General features: G+C 38.1%; 2 protein-coding genes across 2 annotated transcripts in view; both read right to left on the bottom strand.

Annotated features, from left to right (window-relative positions):
* Positions 1-6,038, bottom strand: part of RANBP1 (RAN binding protein 1) — an 82,964-nt gene that overhangs the window by 42,499 nt on the left and 34,427 nt on the right. The window lies entirely within an intron of this gene.
* TANGO2 (transport and golgi organization 2 homolog) overlaps positions 4,006-6,038 on the bottom strand; it is a 36,179-nt gene continuing 34,146 nt past the window's right edge. Inside the window, exon 9 of the mRNA XM_061370837.1 lies at positions 4,006-5,310. The gene's annotated coding sequence lies outside the window, so the exon portion shown is untranslated. The remainder of the gene's footprint in view (positions 5,311-6,038) is intronic.

The following is a 6,038-nucleotide window of genomic DNA, read 5'->3' as shown; positions in this document are numbered from 1 at the left end:
TTTTGTTTATCTCCATATGCAATTTCAGGACATGAGAATCTTCTTCTAACGTTTCACTCATGCCCTCGAGGTCCCCAAACACTGTTATGAAAGAGAATAGTAATATTATAAAACAACAGTTGGAAGACCTCTGTTAGGCCTTTCATCTTTGTCTGACTGGACCAACAGATCTAATGATAGGGTGGCAATTTATATGGCCATAAAGTCATGGTACTGTATCAACACATAATGATAAGGTTATTGAAATTGGTTTAAATCTTTGCAAGCTGCCCTCAAACCCAAAGCAGTTTCTAACTTAATTGCTTCATAACAGGCTTCTACACTCAAGCCATTATTTTAGAGCGGTTTTTAAAGTATGACGGCTTTTATGAATGTTCAAACCACTCGGGAACACATTTCAATAAATACCCAGAGTTTTCAAAACACCCATTTACATCATGCTTCGACCTTCACAGCTGAGGAAAAGTCTCATGATTAAGTACAGAACTGGAGTTGCTGTTGGCATTCACTGTAAAGGAGCTGTGTCACGTCACCTCATAAATCGCTAAGTGTGACAGGAGAAGATTGTCCCTTTCAAAGAGTATATGGAACTGCGTCATGACTCATTTGCATCCAACTTACGTGACTGTAACTGAAGTAGTGCACTGAGAGGCTTGCACACTTCAGAAAATAGGTTAATGTTTTTGTATGCACATAAAACAGCATCAGTTCAGAGCACAAGAGGCACAAACAGGTTATTGCACTGAATTGAAAAAATCTAAATGCCTGCAGTGCTTTGCAAATGAAAAAGTAACCAGCATGCTGGTTCTTCTGCTGTGCATCTGCTCTCAGAGAATCATAACACTATGACTTGAAGCGACAATGCAAGAGCTGATTCTTTGAGACATTCACATTACCAGCAGATAAACTTCTCAATTTTATAAACAAAAGGATAACAATCCCATAGCAAAAAAATGGTTTCATCAAAACAACATTAAAATCCTGGTTAAATTCTTAACCCAGAAAGCCTTTGTGACCTCTGGAGAATTAAATCGGATCTGCTGTGTCTGACAAGTTGCAAATTCACCTGGAAATTTTCAGAGGGATGTCTGACAAAGGACATGCCAAACATGCACACATATCTTGCCTTCTGCCCAGCCTTTTGAAGTGTGCAGGTCCAGCTGCAGAACACAGGATTTACAATAGTATACTGACCTACTGTTATAATTAAAAATTCGTAATGACAAGGGGACTTTCACATACAAGATGTAGAAAGGCTGGACAGAAACTATTGCTGGACACAAACTACAGAAAACAACCCTGTAAGGAAAACAACTACGACCTTCCCAATAAAGTTACCAGGCTGCATTCATCGGAATGAAAATTAGGTGGAGCCAGTGTCTTCATATTCTTAGTTACAACCTGAGTAGCTGCAGCACATACTGCACTGTTCCGACCCTGAAAGCTACTGGAAGGCAAATTTTGCTCAGCCCACATGACTTATCTTAGTACAATAATTTGGTTTGCAACTTTTAACATCTTTTGTGGTCCTGGTAAGCTGGTATTTACTCACATTGTGCTTCTGCATCTCACTTTTTGCTGAAATCTGTGCTGCTCAACCTAACCTGGGTCAGTCACCACCTGACAGCCATGGAGAGATGTCAGAAGGACCCCCATGACCAAGCTCACATCAGTCCTCTGATGTCAAAAGAGGCAGCAGATAATCAAAGTAGACACATCCTTTGGCTCAGTGGTACTGCACAATTACTAATCTCACACTTGGCATCCATGCAGATTTAAGGCAAACTAAACTGTGCTGTCTACAGAAGCACAGTGAATTACTGGTTTTGGCTGGAGAAACTTCAGCCACATGGTTACTTCTCTAAAGCTTCAGAATGCGTTTTTCTAAAGTCAGCATTACTTAAAATGGGATCTGATGACCAAGAGGTCGAACAAAAAGTAACTACTATATTTAAGATATTCCAAATTTGGATGTAAAAAAACCCATAGACTCATACAATCGTTTGGGTTGGAAAGGACCTTAGGATCATCCAGTTCTAACCCCCCTGCCATGGGCAGGGACACCTCACACTAAACCATGCCACCCAAGGCTCTGTCCAACCTGGCCTTGAACACCCTGAACACTTTAACTTCCCTGGGCAACCCATTCCAGTGCCTCACCACCCTAACAGTAACATGCTGGTTTTTAAGTAACAAGATGAGCTTCACATTAGAAATCAGACTGCACAAATCACTCATAAGTAACATTCTGCCATTGGTAGATGGACCTGGGTTGATCTGTTGTACAGTGACCGAGGCTGCCCTTGCTTGCTCTTGATACATAGAGCAAACCTGTTCCTAGGGCTGAAAATCCCAAACTCTTAAATACACATTTATCTATGGGAATATTACAGAAAAAATTAACGTTTATGTGGGACAGAATACCAGTCTTCATACTTGGTTTTCTATGAGTCCTTAAATTCAAATAGTTCAGAGTACTTTTCTAGAATAGAGCCTATGTATCTGCTCTTTGTAAAGATAAAAAATAATCCTGAGTCAGCCTTGTGGCTGCTTTCACATCACACACCTTTACCATATGCTACTACTGTTCAGTTGTTAAACCACCTCTGCAAGTCGATCTCAGTTACCTTCCCAGAAGTATAGCAGCAGTCCAATGACTACTGCTACTGTAGACATTCTGGCTTTTCCTAAAGTTCTCCAGCCACTGACAATTTCTCTCCTGAGTCATTATACATCATGATGTTTTAAATTCAAAGCTGTGATAACAAAGTGTCCTTTGTTGTTCCATAAGGCTGCTGTGAGCTACAGCTAAGAAACTGTTGCTCCAATTCCTTAGCTTGGTCTGCTATATTTACTGCTAGTGGCATGCAGACATGAATCAGAAGCATAATCTTTGGCTGCCAAAAATCCAGGTGTAGTTGCACTTATATGAGTAAAGCCATAAATGTCAGTACCTTTGTTTTCCCCAACAGAGGCAAAATAAGTTATGCTTCTGAAAGCCCAGTTGTGCTGGTATGGCTGTTTTTTATGTAACTGCCATTCTGGGATTGCTTTGCCAGTCTAAACACATACATATTATACCAAGAGAGTACTCAGACTTGACTGGCACAATATATTGCTAAAGAAACCAGAAAAATTTGCAACTGCCATACTGCAAGGATACTGATCTAACACATTTATCTCACACTACATCTGTAAATAAAGTAAACCAACTTAAGCAGATTTAGGCCACAAACAATGGGTGCTAAATATTTAATCTCCATGCTATGTGCATTTTGGACAGTTTTACTTCAGGCTAAACCTTGGAGTACCTCTTAGAGTACACTTTGCACATTCCTGAAGTGCATGTATCAGTTCTGCTCCTCTGCAAACACTCTAGTCCCTGTGATCTGAGGTTGCCCTGAAACATGAGCCAAAGCACAGTAAATAGGAACTATCAGAAAAATCATGTAAGGGCACTACTGATCAAACTAAGGTATTAATGTAGACCCCTCTGTAAATGCCAGCCATTCAAGTGAGACATGACAGACATAAGGCAGATAAACGCAGCTCAGTAAGACCTTGCTTGACTCTGGTTACTTCCAGTAGCTATTCACAGCAGAGCTAGTACAGCAAGAGAAAATACACCTTTTCTTGGAAGAAACATTCACCTTTTTCACTGTTCACCTTCTTCTTGGAAGAGCACATTCTTTTAATGAGAGGCAAAAGCCTCAATTATTGAATACTAATTATAATGCTGTACCACAAGAAGAGACACTGCTGGCTCCACATATTCTCCGGTTTATTATTTAATCTATTTTAATTAATGTCTGAAAAGCAATGTGGCTTCCTCCTCTGAGCAAAAGCAATCAATGTGTTTATACAATCTGGTAGGTCACTGACCAAGGCTGGCCCTTTACCTATGGGGGCTGGCGTGCCAGATGAAGTATCCACTGAAGACCCTGCCTCTGGCACCAGGGGGAAGCTTGTAAGGCACCTCACTGCTCGAGTAGACACCAGTGTTCGCAGAGGCCGCAAAAAGAACAAGCTTGTAAGATAAAGCTTCATAAAACCAGCTCAATTCTAGAACATTTGACTAAGCATATTTAAGCATACAATGACTAAGAATGTGCTGAAGTCCCATTAATTAAGAGCAAATTAAATGAGGACTAAATACCCTTCCAAGTGCTCATGTAAAGGCCATCTTACACATTTGTTTAAATTCTTTAAGTTCATATTACATAATAATAATTGCAGAGACCAAGCAGATAGCAGCATCATTACATTGCATACTCATTCTCATAAAGTTATGCTGCATAAATCATTTTCATAACTGCTTCTATGCTATCCAAAAATAATCTAAAGGAACTCAAGTCCCATACCTGTTTAACAGTCATAGCTTCAGTAATAGCTTTATCAGCTGTTGCTGTTATAGTTTGGGGTTTCAGGTTTGGTGTTTTGTTGTTATTTATGATCAGAAGATCACACCAATGTATGCTGCTTTCTGCTCAGACTCTTCAGGAGAGGGATGAAGACTTCATGTGGGCTTTCTAACATTTTAAGAAAAAAAATCAAGGTTTTGCCTGTTGAGACAAATACTTAATAATGTACATACTACAGTTTTAATAAGTAATGTGATCATTCGAGCTGAGAAAGAGACAAAGAAAATAAGATAAATCACGGAATTAGATGGAAATAAAACACACACTGAATGTTCTAGAAGGATATTCAGAATATGGAGGTTATTTTGGTTTACTCACCTGTTAAACCTATACCTCCCCTGAAGTCATTATCAAGTATTTGACTCTGCAGTCCTACTTGCTGTTTATTTTACCTTTACCTTCCAACCACTTTTAAAAGTACACTATCTAGATATACCTTACAGAATTCTCTATGTAGAGAGACCATTCTGGAATGGTTGAATGCAAGTTATATAAGAACAGATATTCCATTCTGGCGATGATTCCAAATTCCCCACCAAGTATATGTAGATATAAGAAGTTTAGGTATAATGTATAAATCTATTATTATTTTACCTATATAAAACAGTAGCTTAATCAGGCCACACAAAACTTCATGTTTAGAATAAAGGTCTCAGAGTGCCTGTAACTATTCCTTTGGTAGCTTGGACATCTTAAAAGCTCCACCATCCATCTTTGTCTCCTTGCAAACTAGCCTTTTCCATCCAAGTTTCTGTTAGATAATCTTCAGAACATCTTTCAAAGTAATGGATTTTCTTCATTATATCTGTTCTCTGCTAAATTAAATATGGCCTTCTCCATGTCTCCAACTTCTGGTCTGGTTTCAGTTTGTATGGTTTTCTCCATCTATCTTTCTAGTACAAAGATAAAAAATTCATGTGAATCAGCAATTACTTTTTCCTCATTCATGTTGTGTATGACTTGGATTTTAATTCTTGCCTACTCCACTTTGTATAAAAGTTTACATTATTTCCCCCCCCCATCTATGATCCTAAAAACAGATTCAGTTCAAAAGATACGGTAAATTTCAGTACTTTAACCTGACACTGCTTTTTTTCTGTCAGTTCCTAAATTCTTGATACAGGCTATTCCAAAAGTAGTTACTTTATGCATTTTATGTATTCAACATTTTCTTCACTCTGTTCACCTTAACTTATATTTCACAGCATAAGCAATACTGATGGGTTATGCAATTCTCAGTTTATTCTATTGCCTTCCCAGCTGATTACAATACAGATTCTATTTTCACCAAGTCAAGACCATTTCCTAAATCCTCAGAAGCTATCAGCAGAAAATTAATCAGAGGAAGAACATTAGCAATATTCTATTACATGAATCTGAATGATATAAAACTAATTCCTAGTAGCTAGCATTCCATATAGAGATGTTTGCTAAGCCACAAACATGCATTATTTAAGTTCAAGCTAAATTTGAAATGTAAGATGCTTTAATTATTTCCTTATTACTGCTTAGAATTTCATCACTTAATTTTGAAATTACTTCCTCATGATATTATGGAAACTGTGCAGGTCTTAGCAGTAGTTTGTCTTAATATTTATTTTGGTATATTCAATGTAT

The sequence above is a fragment of the Neopsephotus bourkii genome, unplaced genomic scaffold, assembly GCF_033783945.1.
Source record: "Neopsephotus bourkii isolate Nb327-2 ecotype Australia unplaced genomic scaffold, CSIRO-AGI_Nbou_v1 NB_1542, whole genome shotgun sequence".
Lineage (NCBI taxonomy): Eukaryota > Metazoa > Chordata > Aves > Psittaciformes > Psittacidae > Neopsephotus > Neopsephotus bourkii.
This window is presented reverse-complemented; position numbering and strand designations above follow the sequence as displayed.